The following is a 19,483-nucleotide window of genomic DNA, read 5'->3' on the forward strand; positions in this document are numbered from 1 at the left end:
TTCTGCGAGATGGATTGAAAAAGATGTTGCTGTGATTTGTGTCACAAAGTGTTATGCTATGTTTTCCTCTAGGAGTTTTATAGTGTCTGGTCTCATATTTAGGTCTTTAATTCATTTTGAGATTATTTTTGTGTATGGAGCTGGAGGAGTCAGGCTCCCTGACTACAACAACAAAACTCCAGTCATCAAAACAGTGTAGTATTGGCACAAAAACCCAAATATAGATCAGTGGAACAAGATAGAAAATCCAGAAATAAACCCACACAGCTATGGTCAACCTATGCAAAGGAGGCAAGACTACACAATATTGGAAAGACAGTCTCTTCAACAACTGGGGAAAACTGAACAGCTGCATGTAAGAAAGTGAAATTAGATCATTCTTTAACATCATACACAAAAACAAGCTTAAAATGGATTAAATACCTTAATGTGAGACTGGACACTATAAAATTCCTAGAGGAAAACATAGGCAGAACACGCTGCCATAAACTGCAGCAGTATCTTTTTCAATCCATCTCTCAGAATAATGGAAATAAAAACAAAACTCAATGAGACCTACTTAATCTCAAATGTTTTTGCACAATGAAGGAACCAATAAACACAAACTGAGCCTTCTTCCTCAAAAATTTGAAATTAAGAAGAGTAAGTAGCAATCAAATACAGGATGCTTGGGGCTGGTGCACTGGGATGACCCAGAGGGATGGTATGGGGAGGGAAGGGGGAAGAGGGTTCAGGATTGGGAACACGTGTACACCCGTGGCAGATTCATGTTGATGTATGGCAAAACCAATACAATATTGTAAAGTAATTAGCCTCTAATTAAAATAAATAAATTTAAATTAAAAAAATTAAAAAGTATGGCAGATCTGTTAAGAGGCAACTATTAATAGGTAAACAAATGTAAGAGACACAGGTTCGATCCCTGGATCTGGAAGATCCCTTGGAGGAGGGCATGAAACCCACACCTGTATTCTTTCATGGAGAATCCCATGGATAACAAGCCTGGTGGGCTGGGCTTCCCAAGTGGTGCCAGTGGTAAATGACTCACCTACCAATGCAGGAGACATAAGATATGTGGGTTCAATCCCTGCATCAAGAAGATCCCCTGGAGGAGGTCATGGCAACCCACTCCAGTAATTCTTCCCTGGAGAATCCCATGGACAGAGGAGCCTGGTGTACTACAGTCCATAGGGTGCAAAGAGTCAAACACTACTGAAGTGACTTAGCATGCACACACAAAGTTTTTAGAATATCACAGCCTAAAGAGTAAAACCAAAGCATTTATTCATATTAAAATTTAATACAAAAAGTTTTATTTTAAATAATGCATTTATAAAACTGGATTTTACTCTACTGGTGGTATTTCTTTTTGTTTTTTAATTTTTTTCTTTTTTTTAATTTTATTTTATTTTTAAACTTTACAATATTGTATTGGTTTTGCCAAATATTGAAATGAATCCGCCACTGGTATACATGTGTTCCCCATCCTGAACCCTCCTCCCTCCTCCCTCCCCATACCATCCCTCTGGGTCGTCCCAGTGCACCAGCCCCAAGCATCCTGTATCCTGCATCAAACCTGGACTGGCGACTCGTTTCATACATGATATTATACATGTTTCAATGTCATTCTCCCAAATCTTCCCACCCTCTCCCTCTCCTACAGAGTCCATAAGACTGTTCTATACATCAGTGTCTCTTTTGCTGTCTCGTATACAGGGTTGTTGTTACCATCTGTGGTATTTCTTAAAGTCCTTGTATGTTAGCATTCTCTTAAACAGTAGGCTTTAGAAGCATATTGTGTAAAGATTTCATTATTTACAATATTCCAAGATGAGGAATGCTGCTGAATACTTCAATTCACATATAAACATAATAATGTGCCTAACTGGTTGAGAAACCAGTTATTTTTTTATAAGTCTTCTCTTTACTAATATAGTCTATCAAGACAGAAAAGTTGGTGAACAAAGGATTGGAGGACATAGAGCTTCACTTCAAGTGCTTTAATTAGCCGTCCAGTGCTCTCTAGAGTCAATTGATGTAGAAAACTTAGCTGCTTAAATTAAGGAAGGTGCACTAGCAGTCTTGGGTATAAACTCAACAAAATTATGTCATTCTTTGCCAGTTAAAAAAATGTGCATAGCAGACTTTTTCTAGAACGTTCAACTAAGATGTTATCATTTTCAGCACACACAGGAAAAACCCTCTAAGTATTGTTTAGCTATAAAAATTGATGAGTGATGATAAACAATTATGTAATAGAGACTTAAAGTCTTCAGGCATGTTTTATTTTCAAATAAAACAATGGATAAGTTGTGCTGTAGTATAGGATCAAATATATTGTTTCATGTTATACCTGAAGTATTATGGCATAATAAGATTGTTTAATCACACTACCCTTAGTTTTTAGGACAGTTATGATTCATTAACAAATCATTTTTATCTGCAAAACAAAAAGCCTCAGTGACAGTAATAACACTTTTGTACCATTTTGATTTTTAAATTCCTAGTCAAAATGTTTTATTTTTTCTTTATCCATGTATAATATTGATTTCAATGCTTCTTTTTAGTTTTATGAATTTAATAATCTTTTCTTTCATTTTTATATTAAACAAAAAATAATACAACAAATAGTTTTTCACTATACCTAAACTGACTAATTAGTTGAGCCTGTGTGTGAACATTCACATTCTTATCTTTTATTTGATGGCCTAGGGGAGAAGAATGGAATGGGTTATCTGTAAAGATGCAAATAAGAGCTATTGATATATTATTATTTGGTAGGCTGCCTCATAGAAATATACCAGTAATATTCAATAAAATCAGAATTCTTTGTGGTAAAAAGCTATAACACTGTCTACTTTTATGAGTAAAGATGAAAATATCTGTTGAACATTTTCCAGAATAATTTAAATAATTATTTTATTCCTGTTATGAGTTGAATTGTGTATCCCTCTCCTAAATTCATATTTTTAAAACCTAACTCTCAGTGCCTCAAAATATGAGCTTATTTGGAAATATAATCTTCGGGTTAATATGTGAGAGCCCTAATCCCATATGGCAAGTGCCTTAATGGAAAGGGAAAATTTGGAGATATGCACATAAGTAAGGAGTTTGTCATCTGAAGAGATATGAAGAGAAGATGACCATCTACAAGTTGAACAGAAAGGTTTGGAACATATTCTTCGCCCACAACACACAGAAAGGACCAGTTTTGCTGACTTCTTGCTTCCAGAACAGTGTGAGAGAGACAGTTGATTCCTGTTGTTTAAGCAGTGAATTTTGTGGTACCTTGCTATGGCAGCTCTAGAAAATTAATACAACCCCTATGATACATATATATTTTTAAAAAATGGAAGTGATTGCTTTGAGAGAGTAGTGATGAAAAACTCATTTTTCTATAGCCTATCTGGACTTTGGGTTGAAAAAAATTAGCAAAAATAAATTTTATTTGAGAAGAGTTTTATGTAACAATATTTTCTTTTAAAATCTTTTGAAATATATTGTTTAGAAAATGTAAATCAGGACCATAATTTGAAAATTTAATTTTTAAATCAATTATTGTTTCTTTTAGAAACCAAATGCATGCCTGCTTTTGTCTAGTTTCTCAAAGGATCATTTCAGAAGACATATGGTGAGTTAGCATGACCCATGAATGTCAGCTATTTATTTTTACAACTTGTAGAGAAAGCAGGGCTATTTTAGTAGCAGAAGTTACTAAAAGCTATTTCCATAATCCTTTCCCCAGCATTATGCATGCGAGAATGAATTAAGAAATCCTAGTTTAATCAGATATTAGACAACAATAAAATGAAACCCATTATATTTAATATTTAATGCTAAGATCAAGCAATTAAATGTTCATTGATAATCTTACATAGTATACAGTTACACAAATTTTATCAATGATTTAGTTAATGCAAAACTCCATCCCATTTTTTATGGTCTGATTTACATTCAGTATATTTCACATTTGGTACTGCTCAGGAAATGCCAGTAGAGATAGGGAAAAATTTAGTTGAACATTAAATTAAATAGTTTGTGGTGACTTATAGATAAATGTTACAACTGCCCTGGTATTTTCTCAAGTTAACCTTTTAGGCTGACTGTGGGAAAGGAGAGACAGCAGCTATTGAGAATGACAGGGTCTCATGCACCTGTTTATCTATGGCAAGTGACAAACCTATCAGTTATTTTCCAGATTAAAGAGACGAACAGTGACCCAGACTAAATTGGGATCATGTTCAAAGTGTCAGATACAGTGAAACTAGTACTTCTGTGTTCCTTTATGAAACATGTTTAAAATCATCCATATTTAAAATACCAGTTTAAAGTTATTCAAGTTATTTATTGTAATGCTTATAGTCTACTAACTTTTAAAATTATACACCTATGGCAGAGACCAAAGTAAAAGTAAAGTATGGCAAAGTAATAGGATGCACAACTCACCTCTCCAATGAATATATAAAAAATACATCTACATCTGGAACACTTCTCACTCACTGAAAACCAATTGGTACCTGGCAGGCAGACTCCTGTACAACCAAGACTGTAAGAAGGATATACAGGTAATCAGGTAGGAAGGGAAGATAAGTGAGCAGGTCAAGACCTGTGTCCCAGGGAGGGGACTCAGAGGAAAATGAAGATTGTACATTTGCCCTGGAGAGTGGGTAGGCCGAGACTCAGACTGGGTGTCCCAAACCTGGGGTCATCCACAGGGGAGAAAAGCCCCTCGGCTAGGTGGAGAACCACTGGGACAGACAGAAAGGCTAGACAAGACTAGACTCCATTCATAAGGATCATGTACGTGCTAACCATAAGGATCATGCTAACCAATTTCTGGCAGCAGCCACTGTGCCACAGCTTACAACTCCCATACACACAAACAACATAGAGGCCTGGCTTCCCTGTGCAATGGTTCCACATGAAGGCAGGGGACAGTGAGCAGCTGTGAGAGACAAAGTTTCCTGCTCTGTAGTCTTGTTGGAGCTGTCTGCTCTAGCAGCTGCCAAATTTCCTATGACTGATTCTCTGTGCAGCTCATCCCAGGGTGACCTAGCCCAAGCTCTGCTCAAACCACACCACTGAGTAGCACTGGATCTAGGGCAGTCACAACTGGAGAAAAGACTTAACTGTGGCTTGTGGCTGAGCAGAGCTACAGATGACTGTATAGGGAACACATCAGACCTCTGTGTATGCATAGATCCCACTTACTTCAGCACTCCCCTCCTCTGGGACAAAGGTCTTGGTGTGGGAAGAGGGAAAATCATCCACTTAAAAGAAAAAGAGGTGAGCCCAACTTTCAGGGCTTCTATTGCAGCAACTTGGAATCAGATTCTGTCCCTGACGGGTTTATGACAGATACTAGGCAGAGAGGAAGTCTTACCAAAAAGTCAGTCCAGCTCTAGCTCCTCTGTCTCCAGCCACATCCATTACCAAAATGATAGCTGCCATCATATCCCAAGGAAAGACTTATTAACTGGTGTCCAATTCAAATCCAAACCTCTCACCAAGAGCACTGGGCATGTGCAGTCTGCACAGGGACACTCCCACATAAGAACACCCAATAAAGATCACCATAAGTAACTGTTCAACCTAAATGCATAGAAGCAGAGAAAGTTAAAAGAAAGAGGAACTACTCTCAATTGAAAGAACAAAACACAAATAATGAGATAAACACTTTACCCCGGCAAAGAATTCAAAGCATTGGTAATAAAACTGTTAACAGAATTAGGAAAATAATTGAATAAACAAAGAGCATTTTAACAAGGAACTAGAATATATAAAAAAGACATAATCATAAATAATTCAGTAGCTGAAATAAACACACTAGAAAGAATAAATAGCAGACAAAGTAATACAGAAGAATGCATAAGGGAGCTGGAAGACAGAAAAATATAAAACAACCAATCAGCAGAACAGACAGGAAAAAAAAAATTTAAATGAAATCAACCTAAGAGAGCTCTGAAATAACATTTAAGTGTTCCAACATTTGCATTACAGGCAGAGAAGCAGAGAAGGGGATCCAAGGTGTATTTGAAGAAATTATGGTTGAAAATTTCCCTGACCTGGAGAAGGAAACAGATATCCAGGTTAAGGAAGCACAGAAGGTCCCAAATAAGATGAACCTCAAATAGACACCCACCAAGGCATATCATAATTAAAATGGAAAAGGCAAACAGAATTCTAAATTGACAATAACACGATAATAGTTGTAGACTTTAACATCCTATGGAGATCAATAGACAGATCATCCAGATAGAAAATCAATAAGGCATCAATGGTCTTAAAAGACATAATATTGGGCTGGCCAAAAAGTTTGGGTTTTCTGTAACACGGTGTGGAAAAACCTGAACTAACTTTTTGTCAATCCAATAGATACCTAAAGGACATTACATCCAAAAACAGAAGAATACACATTCTCTTCAAGTGCACATGAAACATCCAGGATAGACCACATTCCAGCCCACCAAATAAATCTCAACAACTTTAAGAGGCTCAAACTAATATTAAGCATTTTTTCTAACAACAGTGGTGTGAAACTAGAAATTAACTACAGAAAGACAAATGGGAAAGGGACACGCACATAGGGACTAAATGACATGCTACTAAAAAACCAACTGGTCAATGGAAAATGAGAAGATAACTTTGCATAAATGAAAATTTAAGTTCAACACTTCAAAATCTATATGCTATAGCAAAAGCAGCTCTAAGAGGGAAGTAATGATACAGGCCTAACCTATGACCTAAAATAATTAGGCAAAATAAAACAAATAAAGACCAAAGTCAGCAGCAGGAAGGAAATAACAAAGATTAGAGAAGAAATTAAATACAAAAAAAAAAAAAAAACTAGAAAAGATTAATGAAACCAAGTGTCACTTAAAAAACAAACAAACATAAAATTGATAAACTTTTATCCAGGTTTGCCAGGATGTAAAGAGTAGACCCATAATACTATTAGAAATGAATATAGAAGAAATAGTCTTTGGCATAAATCATATTTTTTGGATCAGTCTTATAAGATAGACAAAATAAAAGTAAAATAAACAAATGGAACCTAATTAAATAAAAGCTTCGGAACAGCAAAAGAGACCAACAATATCAAAATATGAGTTAGGAAACTGGAGAGAATATTTACAAATGATATGATCAATAATTGGTTAATATCTGAAATATATAAACAGTTTATAATACTCAATATAAAAAATCCAATCAAGAAATGTATAGAAGATCTAAATAGACATTTTTCCAAAAAGGCATACAAATGGCTAACAGACCAATGGAAAGTTGCTCAATGTCTCTAATTATGAGGAATAAAAATCAAAACAGCAATGAGATATGAACTTACACTGGTCAGAATGGCTGTCATTAAAAAGTCTATAAATAAATGCTGAAGAGTATGCATAGAAAAGGGGATGCTCATATTCTGTTGTTGGGAATGTAAATTGGTGCAGACAGTAGGGAAAACACTACAGTGTTTTCTCAAAAAACTAAAATAGAAAACTCTCATGATCCATCAGTTCCATTTTTTGGTTTGTTATCTGCAAAAAATGAAAACAGCAATCTGAAAAGATACATGCAACTCAGTGTTCACAGCAGTAGTATTTACAATAACCAAGATACAGGAGGAACCCAAATGCCAAAAACTGATGAATGGACAAAAAATATGGTGTGTGTTACATATATATATATACACACACACATACACATACAACTGAATATTACTCAGCCATGATATGAACATGGATTGACCTAGAGAATATTATGTTTAGTGAAATGATCAGAGAGGTAAATTGTATGAGATATCACTTGTATTTGGAATCTAAAAAAATAAAAATAAATATTTATGTAGAGCAGAAATATACAGACATGGAAAATAGAGGTTACTAAAGTGGAGAAGAAAAGTGAAATATTAGGGGTTTAGGATTAAGAGATGCAAACTACTATGTATAAAATAAATATGTAACAAAGATATATTGTATAGCATAGGGAATTACAGCATTATTTTAATAAAATTTAATGGGGTATAATCTGTAGACACATCAAATTATAATGCTGTATACCTGAAACAAATATAACATTGTAAATCAACTAATTAGAGATACCAATGAACATTTCATGCAAAGATGGGCTCGATAAAGGACAGAAATGGTATGGACCTAACAGAAGCAGAAGATATTAAGAAGAGGTGGCAAGAATACACAGAAGAACTGTACAAAAATATCTTCATGACCCAGATAATCACGATAGTGTGATCACTGACCTAGAGCCAGACATCGTGGAATGTGAAGTCAAGTGGGCCTTAGAGCATCACTATGAACAAAGCTAGTGGAGGTGATGGAATTCCAGTTGAGCTATTTCAAATCCTGAAAGATGATGCTGTGAAAGTGTTGCACTCAATATGCCAGCAAATTTGGAAAACTCAGCAGTGGCCACAGGACTGGAAAAGGTCAGTTTTCATTCCCAAACAAAGAAAGGCAATGCCAAAGGATGCTCAAACTACCGCACAATTGCACTCATCTCACATGCTAGTAAAGTAATGCTCAAAATTCTCCAAGCCAGGCTTCAGCAATACATGAACCATGAACTTCCAGATGTTCAAGCTGGTTTTAGAAAAGGCGGAAGAACCAGAGATCAAATTGCCAATATCACCTGGATCATGGAAAAAGCAAGAGAGTTCCAGAAAAACATCTATTTCTGCTTTATTGACTATGCCAAAGCCTTTGACTGTGTGGATCACAATAAACTGTGGAAAATTCTGAAAGAGATGGGAATACTGGACCACCTGACCTGCCTCTTGAGAAACCTATATGCAGGTCAGGAAGCAACAGTTAGAACTGGACATGGAACAACAGACTGGTTCCAAATAGGAAAAGGAGTACATCAAGGCTGTATATTGTCACCCTGCTTATTTAACTTCTATGCAGAGTACATCATGAGAAACACTGGACTGGAAGAAACACAAGCTGGAATCAAGATTGCTTGGAGAAATATCAATAACCTCAGATATGCAGATGACACCACCCTTTTGGCAGAAAGTGAAGAGGAACTAAAGAGCCTCTTGATGAAAATGAAAGAGGAGAGTGAAAAAGTTGGCTTAAAACTCAACATTCAGAAAATATAGATCATGGCATCTGGTCCCATCACTTCATGGGAAATAGATGGGGAAACAGTGGCAGGCTTTATTTTTCTGGGCTCCAAAATCACTGCAGATGGTGACTGCAGCCATGAAATTAAAAGATGCTTACTCCTTGGAAGGAAAATTATGACCAACCTAGATAGCATATTCAAAAGCAGAGACATTCCTTTGCCAACAAAGGTTCATCTAGTCAAGGCTATGGTTTTTCCTGTGGTCATGTATGGATGTGCAAGTTGGACTGTGAAGAAGGCTGAGCGCCAAAGAATTGATGCTTTTGAACTGTGGTGTTAGAGAAGACTCTTGAGAGTCCCACGGACTGCAAGGAGATCCAACCAGTCCATTCTAAAGGAGTTCAGCCCTGGGATTTCTTTGGAAGAAATGATGCTAAAAGCTGAAACTCCAGTACTTTGGCCACCTCATGCGAAGAGTTGACTCATTGGAAAAGACTCTGGTGCTGGGAGGGATTGGGGGAAGGAGGAGAAGGGGACAACAGAGGATGAGATGGCTGAATGGTATCACTGACTCAATGGACGTGAGTCTGAGTGAACTCCAGGAGTTGGTGATTGACAGTGAGGCCTGGCATGCTGCTATTCACAGGGTCGCAGAGACAGACACGACTGAGCAACTGAACTGAATTGAAGTCAACTATACTTTATTTTAAAAATTTAAAAAACTCATACATTCTTTTTTAAATATTAAATTTAAATGATTTAGGAACATAGAAATCAGGTCACAGATAAAACATAACAAAAATACAGGTAAAATAAATATATTGATACTTCTTATGTTTAATATAGAATATTTTCATATAAAGCCTGATATTAATACTTGGCTTTCTATTCTAAAAGCTCTTGTGCTACAAATAATTCAGGTATGATTGGTCTTGATTATTGTGAATTTTAAATTCATAGAAATCTGCCTTATATTATATACAATCAACTCTTCAAAATATTTATATGCCTGAAATTTAATTTTGATAAATAAAAAAGTCATTGTTTTTGTTTCTGTATTTACCTGCCCTAAACATCATTGTTCTAACTCTAGACTATATATTGTCTTTATATTTTATCAAACAGTCCTTCAAATAATATTTGAAAATACCTCCTAGAAAAAAGATTAAAAATTTTATTTCTTTTTTAGAATGTGTTTGAGTTATATGACTATCAGTCTAAAGCAAGTTGATTTAAGAAGGGGTTACTGTACTCAAAAAATAGGGTCACCACAAATCAAAAACACACAACGGACTCACAAAACCCAAAAAGAAGGAAACACAGCATAAAATGAAAGGAAATTATTAAACCACAAAAAGAAAAAGGAACTGATAAGAAACACAGAATTAGTAGGATAAGAAGGTTTAAAATGGCAATTAAATATGTACCTATCAATTAATTACCTTAAATATCAATGGACTAAATGCTCCAATCAAAAGACATACAGTGGCAGATTGGATAAGAAAATAGTAGCCTACAATATTGCTACCTACAAGAGACCCACTTCAGGGTAAAGGACATACATTGATTGAAATTGAAGGGATGGAAAATGATATTTCATGAAAATGGAAATGACAAGAAAGCAGAGGGTGTAAAACTCATATTAGATGAAACAGACCTTAAAAGAAAGGCCATAATGAAAAATACAGACACTATACTATTGAAAGGATCAATACAAAGAGATTTTATGCTCATCAGCGTATATGTGCTTAATATTGGAGCCCCCCAAAACATAAAACAAATACTAGCAGACATAAAGGAACTGACAGGAATACAATAGTAGTAGGAGCCTTTAACACCCTGCTCTCATCCATAGACAAGTCATCTTGACAGAGAATCAATAAGGTAACAGATATCCTAAATGATAAAGAAGAGCAGTTATACTTAATTGATATTCTCAGTATTAAGAAAAAAAAAACATACATTCTTTTCTAGTGCACACAGAACATTTTCTAGCATTCACCATATACTCAGACACAAAACAAGCCTCAAAAAATTTAAGAGCACAAAAATTATCTCAAGCATCCAGTATCATGCATCGAACCTGGGACGACCCAGAGGGATGGTACGGGGAGGGAGGAGGGAGGAGGGTTCAGGATAGAGAACACGTGTATACCTGTGGCGGATTCATGTTGATATATGGCAAAACCAATACAATATTGTAAAGTTAAAAAATAAAATAAATTAAAAAAATTATCTCAAGTATCTTCTCTGAGCACAATGGCATGAAACTTTAATAGAAATTAACCTCAGAAAAATAAATGAAAACACACAAAAAAGTTACATGGAGACTAAACAATCTACTAAAAAAAATTGATTAACAGGGAAATCATAGAGGAAATAAAAAAATACACTGAGACAAATGACAATGAAAATATGACCAAACAAAATCTAAGAGATGAAGCAAAAGTCATTCTTAGTGGGAAGTTCATAGCAATACAGGCCATTCTCAAAAAAGAAAAATCTCAAATAACCTAAACTACCACTTAAAATAGAAAAATAAGAAAAAAAATCAGCAGAAGGAATTAAATTATAAAGATCAGTGAAAATAGAGATTTAAAAAAACAATAGAAAAAATCAATAAAATCAAGGTCTGGTTCTTTGAAAGTGTAAATTAAATTGATAAACTTCTGTCCAGGCTCACCAAAAAGAAGACAGAAAAACCAAACAAACCTAATATTAATAACAAAAAAAGGAGACATATCAACTGATACTGCAAATATACCAAAAAAGGAAAGCATAAGGGAATACCATAAACAATTATATGCCAAGAAATTTGATAACCAAGAAGAAATGGACAAGTTTCTAGACACAGCCCATCAAAATAGAATCAAGAAGAAACAGATAATTTGAACAGACTGATCACTAGAAGTGAAATTGAGTCTGAGGGTGGAAACACACACACACACACACTCTATAAACAAAAGTTTAAGACCAAATGGCTTCACAGGCAAATTCTACCAAATACACAAATAAGAATTTATCTAATCGTTCTCAAGCTTTTCTAAAAGATACAAGAGGACGGAACACTTCCACAAGTGTTCTATGAGGCCACCATGACTCTGATATTGAAACTAACAAAGCATCGCCAAAAAAGAAAATTAGAGTCCAGTATCTTTGTCGCAAAGAGTTGGACACAACTGAGCGACTGCACTTTTACTTTTCACTTTCATGCATTGGAGAAGGAAATGGCAACCCACTCCAGTGTTCTTTCCTGGAGAATCCCAGGGATGGGGGAGCCTGATGGGCTACTGTCTATGGGGTCGCACAGAGTCAGACACGACTGAGATGACTTAGCATAGCATAGCATCTTTGATGAATATAGATGTAAAAATTTCCAAGAAAATACTAACAAACTGAATCTACCAACACATAAAATAGATTATATACCACAACCACCTGGGATTCATCCCAAGTTCACAAGGATAGAGCAGCATACTCAAACCAATCAATATGATACGTCATCTAAAGAAAAACAAAACAAAACACATTATCATCTCAATAGATGTTTAAAAAGCATTTGACAAAATTCTTACATCCATGCATAATAAAAACACTTACCAAAGAGGGTATAAAGGGAACATATTTCAAAATAATTAAAGCTATTTATGACAAACCTATAGCTGATATAATATTCATTGGTAAAAAAGGTAAAACCCTTCCTGCTAAAATCGGGAACAAAAGAAGGATGCCCACTATTACCTCTTCTATTTAACATACTATTGGAAGTACTAGAGACAGTAGTCAGACAAAAAGAATAAATAAGTTTATCCAAATTGGAAGGGAAGAGGTAAAATTGTTATTATTTGCAGATGATATCACACACACACACACACTATATATATATATATAACTATAAAGACTCTATTTATATATATATATATAAAACTCTATAAAGACTCTACACAAAAACTTCTAGAGCAGATAAACAAATTCAGCAAGGTAGTAGGGTACAAGATTAACATATAGAAATTGGTATTTTTTTTTTTACTGTTTTTTTTAATTTATTTATTTTAATTGGAGGTTAATTACTTTACAATATCGTATTGGTTTTGCCATACATCAACATGCATCTGCCACGGGTATACACGTGCTCCCCACCCTGAACCCCCCCACCCACCTCCCTCCCCATACCATCCCTCTGGGTTATCCCAGTGCACCAGCCCCAAGCATCCTGTATCCTGCATCAAACCTGGACTGGCAATTCATTTCTTATATGATATTATACATGTTTTAATGCTATTCTCCCAAATCATCCCACCCTCTCCCTCTCCCACAGAGTCCAAAAGACTGTTTTATACATCTATGTCTCTTTTGCTGTCTCGCATACAGGGTTATCGTTACCATCTTTCTAAAGTCCATATATATTCGTTAGTATACTGTATTGGTGTTTTTCTTTCTGGCTTACTTCACTCTGTATAATAGGCTCCAGTTTCATCCACCTCATTAGAACTGATTCAAATGTATTCTTTTTAATGGCTGAGTATTATTCCATTGTGTATATGTACCACAACTTTCTTATCCATTCATCTGCTGATGGACATCTAGGTTGCTTCCACGTCCTGGCTATTATAAACAGTGCTGTGATGAACATTGGGGTACACGTGTCTCTTTCAATTCTGGTTCAGGTTTATTCCTAAATAATTTATTTTGGAGGAAGTAATTTTACAAGGTATATTTTTTATATTCCCTCTCTGATATTTCATTGTTAGTGTAAAGAAATTTGTAAGTAAAATAAGTCAGAAAGAGAAAGACAAACACCATATGATATCACCTATATGTGGAATCTAAAATGGGACTCAATGAACCGATCTACAAACCAAACAGACTTACTGGACAGGACAAAGAGAACAGACTTGTGGTTACCGAGGAGGTTGGAGGAGGGATGAAGTGGTAGCTTGCAGGTGGCAAATGCAAACTATTATGTACAGAATGGATACACAACAAGGTTTTACCCTATAGCGCAGGGACTATACTCAATATCCTTTGATAAACCAACAGAAACAAATATTTAAAAACAATGTAAATAAAAATAAAGTTTAACACACACAATAAATAAAAAATTAAAATACCTTCTTGAGTAAGAGAATACAACAGTTAAAAACAGCAGGAATATCTCCTTACCTGGTTAACAATCCCACAGTCAGAATCTGTCTGATGTAACCACTGTAACTCTGTCGTCTTCTGAAAACTTGTAAACTTTCAGGGAAACCTTGAGGGGTAAATTGCAGTTAGCTTTGTTCACTTGAGAAGAGGAAGCACTAATATTAGATGAAATGGATGTTCCTTAAACTAAAAATAGAGCTATCATGCTGCTGCTGCCGCTGCTAAGTCACTTCAGTCGTGTCCAACTCTGTGTGACCCCACAGACGGCAGCCCACCAGGCTCCTCTGTCCCTGAGATTCTCCAGGCAAGAACACTGGAGTGGGTTGCCATTTCCTTCTCCAATGCATGAAAGTGAAAAGTGAAAGTGAAAAAAAGAGCTATCATATGATCCAGTAATTCCACTCCTATACATATATCCAGAGAAAACCACAATTCAAAACAATGCATCCATTCTGATGTTCACTGCAGCATTATTTACAATAGCTAGGACATCAAAGCAATCTAAATGTCCAGTGACAGGAGAATGTATAAAGAAGATGTGGTACATATATACAGTGGAATATTTCTCAGCCATAAAAAATGAAATAATGCCAATTGTAGCAACATGGATGGATCTAGAGATTATCATACTAAGTAAGAAAAAAATACCATATGATATCACTTATATGTGGAATCTAAAAAAAGGCTACAAATGGACTTATCTACAAAACAGAAGTAGAATTACAGATGTAGAAAATAAACTCATGGTTACTGGAGGGTAAGGGGCAGGAGGGATAAACTGGAAGATTAGGATTGACACATACATACTACTATATATAAAATAGGTAACTAATAAGAGCCTACTGTATACCACAGGGAACTCTACTTAATAGTAGCCTAAATGAGAAAATAAATTTTTAAAGTGGATATTCATAACACATTCACTTTACTGTATACTCAAAACTAACATAACATTATAAATCAACCATAACCCCTCTTAAAACAGCGTGTTTTCCATTTAGTGGCAATACCACTACATTTCTCCTTTCTGCCTTGTTTTCTCTTTGTGTAAAACTCACAGCACATTTTTTCTAGTTTTTTTTTTTTTTTTTCTTTATAACATCAGCTTCATTAGCACTAAGGGAGAATATGAGTTCCTTAAAAAACAGGTCTTGTATAGGTTTTGTATAGTGTATCTTAAGGCTGTAGAACAGTGCCTAAACCATTTTAGACATTCAGTATTGTTACTAGTAACTTACTGATAACTGTGTTGATTTTCATTTGTATACTACCTTTTACTTATTACTTTAATGAAGAATTGTTTATCTGCTTTTGTCTTCATTGATTTCAAGAGAAACTAATTCCACATATTATTAATAGCAGCTTTCTGTTCCCCATATCACTTGACTTTTGATGCCTCAGAGCCAAACACGTTTTACTCTTTTATTTTGTCACCGAAGTTTTTCTGTTTTTGAAACTCCATATAGCTAAATAATATTATCACAGGAATACATCTTAAAACTATCAGTTTTAGAAATGTTTTAACTTCCTGCAATTGAAGGTAAACATTTATCTATTTAATGTATCATACTGCATCACCAAATCCATCACAGACATTCACATAAGCATTCATACACACACTAATATGGTATCTATAGTCTATAGGCTGAAAATAATTACTTTGTTTATAATATTATTGTTTATATTATTGCTGCTGCTGCTGCTAAGTCGCTTCAGTCGTGTCCAACTCTGTGTGACCCCATAGACGGCAGCCAACCAGGCTCCCCCGTCCCTGGGATTCTCCAGGCAAGAACACTGGAGTGGGTTGCCAGTTCCTTCTCCAGTGCATGAAAGTGAAAAGTGAAAGTCAAGTTGCTCAGTCGTGTCTGACTCTTCACGACCCCATGGACTGCAGCCCACCAGGCTGCTCCACCCATGGGATTTTCCAGGCAAGAGTACTGCAGTGGGGTGCCATTGCCTTCTCTGTTTATATTATTAAGACTACATACTACATAAATGTCATTTACAACTTAGATTCATAGAATTTTATTATCTTACCCTTTTTGAGCAACTTCTTGTCCCTGAAATTAATAGTTGTCTTATTTTTCATTTCCTTAATCTTTCATGTACTTATCATAAATTTAGTTACAAATACTCCTTTCATCAAGCTACCTAAATCTTCTTTAGCAAACCAATTTGAAAAAAATGAAAAACTGAGCAATAGTAAGGATTAAAAATTATTTGAAAATCATAGCCATATCCATTTCCTGCAGCTGCTCTAACAAATCACCACAAACTTAATGTATAGAACAGTCTTATGGACTCTGTGGGAGAGGGAAAGGGTGGGAAGATTTGGGAGAATGGCATTGAAACATGTGAAACGTCATGTATGAAACGAGATGCCAGTCCAGGTTCAATGCACGATGCTGGATGCTTGGGGCTGGTGCACGGGGGACGACCCAGAGGGATGGTGTGGGGAGGGAGGAGGGAGGAGGGTTCAGGATGGGGAACACATGTATACTAATTAAATAATTTTCTATTAAAGAAAAAAAAAAAAGAAATTTGTTTTCTCATTGTTCTGGAAGCCAGAATTCTGAAATCAAGGTGTTGGTAGGGACATGTGTCCTCCAGAGGCTCAAGGAGAGAATGAGTTCCAAGCCTCTCTCAAAGATGCTGGTGGCAATTCTTGGCCTGCCTTAGCTTTCAGATGCATCATTCTTATTTCTGCCTCTGTCCTCACACTGCCCTCTCCTCTGTGTCCCTGTGTTTTGTCATTTTCTGTCTGTCCTCAATTCCTTTGCCCAAATCTAGTAACACTCACAGATTCCAGGGGTTAGTGTTAGAATATATTCTTGGGAGAGGCTACCATGCCACCCACAGTAGTAGCATTCTGTTGAAAATTATGTTTTCCCTGCAACTTTTTTCCTAAATAGAGAACCCAAGATTGTACATATTTTTTAATGTACAGTATTAAAATTTAATGTACAGTATTATACTTAGTGCATAGTATGTATCATATAAAATTTTATCTAACACATAAACTTCAGTTACAAAAGAAGTAAAAAAGAACAGATACACAAAACAAGCTACGAAACTATATTTACTAATGCATAACAAAATAACAGTGTTACTAGACCAAGCGTCTTAGGACATATGATATTCATGTTGTAGCAAAACAATGCAAGATACAGAACTGACACAGTGCTGTGCTTATCAAAAATGGTTCACAGAGCGCATACTTCTAAGACTTGACATCATATCTAAAATAAGCAGAAAATTATTCCTCTGAAAATGTGAAAATTAAGCTCAAGTACTATGGTGTGTTCATTTAATAATCACAGTTCGTTTAATACCAATAATTTGGCTTACCTAGTAGCTATGTAACTTTGATTCTTTTTAAAATGTGACAATCTACAGTAAAACAGTAAGTGCAAAAATCACATGGTTGTACTCTAGAGAGGATTATGAATAAAGAACAATATACAGAGATTTGATGCCTTGATTAACCTAAAAGAAATATTGTTAGCTTTTATTTTAAACTAGCTCTGAAAGATATTTTACTTCTTTTTAGTGTTATCAATGTTTAATATTTTGCAATTTATTGGGTATTTTACTTGATAATAGAGTGGATAATAGATAATTCAAATTTAGCCATAAAATTCAGTGTATATATGACAAATTAAAAATGTTAATATTTCTTTATGGCATGAAAGATTTGCTGATTCAAGAAGCAATCACAATTATAATTTATTATACTGTTCCCACAGCAAAATCCATTTGCTTATATACTGACATTTATATTGATGTCAGTTTTCTTTAATTACAATTAAGCCATTAATATAACATCAATTCTGCATTGTCTTTCTAGATAACTTACCTTATCTAGGTTTGTATGGTTTGTCAATTCAACTATGGTTCAAGACTGCATGCCACCAGTGAATAAGATTGCTGAATGGATAATCTAATTCAGTCATTAAAAGAAAGCCCGTTCTGCAGTCTACATAGATCTTTCTCTTTTATAACGATCAAGCCAGCTTTACTTTGATGAAACACATTGGTTAGGAATTTGTCCTAAAGCTATTTGCAGAAATCTAATAAAGGGATACAAATAAATTAAGAGTTATTTTTCTTTTACATAAAAGAAGTTTGGATGTAGGCAGCTTAGATACTGCATAGTAATTCATCCCATCTTTCTCTTTTGCAGCACTTGTCTGCCTGCTCTCAGGGAACCTGCCAGAGTTTTGGCTTACACTAGTCATGTTTCAGGTGGCAGGATGGTACAGAATCAAGCACATGACCCATGAAACCTCAGAGTCTTTTCCCATTAAGGAATTTTTCCAGAAGTGTTACACCATGACTCCCTTTATGTTCTGTCTACTAAAAACATATCACATGACTAATTCATCCTGCAGGGCTTGCCTGTCATAGGCAGAATAATAGCTCCCCAGGGATATTCATAGCTTAATACCAAGAACCTTTGAATTTATTACCTTATTTGGCCAAAGATTATTTGCAGATAATTCTTTACAGATTAAGATTAAAGACATTGATGAGATTAAACCTAACTCTTAGGGTGGGCCCAGTCTAATCACAAGTTTTTAAAAACTGAATATCCTACCCAGCAGGCTGAGAGAGAGAGAGAAAGAGAGAGAGATGGGACATGAGAAAATCTCAACCAGCCTTTAAAGATAGAAGGTGGTGGTCCTGTGCCAAGGACTATCTTAGACATGTTATTAGCTGGAAAACTAAAAGAAACAGATTTTCCCCTTGAGCTTCTAGAAATACAGGGTACCAGCACTTTGAGTTTTGCCTGCTGAAACCTATACCAGGCTTCTGACATACATTACTATAAGATAATAAATGTGTGCTGTTTTAAGCCATAAAGTTTGGGGTGATTTGCTGTGACAGCAATAGAAAACTAAGGGGAATATATATATATATATATATATATATATATATATATATATATGTTTATCTGTGGAAGATTAGTGCCCCTAACAAAATAGGATTTATTTGAATGAAGAAGTGGCAAATGGGTATTAGATAGGCAGTAATTTAATATTATCAACCTTTCTCCACTCATTCAGCCTCCTGTAAAAAGCAAAATAATTAGAATAAAATAGAATCCCAACCAATGTAGAATGTTACTAATCTAGAAGGTTAAAAAATCAAAACTCTAGATAATATTAGTCAAAAAATTTCAATATACCAAGATTTAATGTTACCTTTCAGTATTATAAAGAAGTAAGTTTATTGATGTTGTTTTATTCAC

This window comes from Bos grunniens, chromosome 3 (genome assembly GCF_055505025.1).
Source record: "Bos grunniens cultivar Pamir isolate PY7600 chromosome 3, Bosgru_T2T1.0, whole genome shotgun sequence".
NCBI lineage: Eukaryota > Metazoa > Chordata > Mammalia > Artiodactyla > Bovidae > Bos > Bos grunniens.